This window comes from Limulus polyphemus, unplaced genomic scaffold (assembly GCF_000517525.1).
Source record: "Limulus polyphemus unplaced genomic scaffold, Limulus_polyphemus-2.1.2 Scaffold6580, whole genome shotgun sequence".
Lineage (NCBI taxonomy): Eukaryota > Metazoa > Arthropoda > Merostomata > Xiphosura > Limulidae > Limulus > Limulus polyphemus.
The window spans coordinates 47416-48440 of record NW_013672190.1 but is presented as its reverse complement, the minus strand read 5'-3'; positions in this window follow the sequence as shown (position 1 = coordinate 48440).

Genomic DNA, 1025 nt, shown 5'->3' with positions numbered 1-1025 from the left:
ATTTGTGTACTCTGGCTTTCTCTCAATTGTTGGAGACTTTCATGTTTATTTTCTTTCTCTTCCATCCACTGCTGTAGTCTCTCTTTTTGTTAATTTTCTTTCTCCTCCAACAACTGCTGTAATCTCTCTTCTTGTTTATTTTGCTGTTCAAGCTGCCACTGTTGCAGGTTTTCTTGTCAACTGCTGTTGTCTCTCTTCTTGTTTATTTTCTCGTTCTTTTTGTTTCTTTTGCTGTTCTTGTATTGCTGCCATCAATTCTCCTAAGCTGTAGTTTGATTTTCCGCCTCTCGTTTCCATCTTCTTGTTTTTTTTTGCTATCCCATTTCTGACACCAATTTGTTATGTCTGTGTTCGTTTGTTAATTTTCCGTAGAAGTTATTTCCAAGAAACTTCGGCGATACAAGTCCTTTCTTAAATAAAACTAATTTATTCCCTCTCAATACAACTTTGCAATACATTTAAACACACGCTAGAATTCACAACGATTCACCCACTTCACTACTGCGCTTGACACAATTGTCCGTCTCTGTCTCTGCCTGTCTGCAATTCTAATCCCGCACTTATATACAAGAATAGAGGACGCCTAGGAAATACTGGATTATTTGTGATGTTCCCCGATCTTTCTAGAATTCATTACGTGTTACCGGTGTCACGTGACTTCCGCTGTCGTAACAATATGTTTAAATGTTTTAGTAATTAATGCATGTAGCCAATATTTATTTATCAAAGATTAAAATCAAGAAAAAAAGAAGGAAGAAACCAATTCTACGTCTTAATGTTAAACCTAAATCTCCAAAACAAACAACATAATATATATTATGAAAAACTATGTAGTGTCCCTACCCCCAATAAAACACAATACTTTTCTTGCTGTTCTTAAGAAAAATTGTTTATATTAAGAAAATGAGGCACTAAAATCTAAGCTCTGATAAATAAGAGTTGGAAGTAAGCTTTCCATCATGAACGACAAAAAAAAGAAGAGAAAAATATACTAATTGTTAATTGTGTAAACATCTACTTATTTA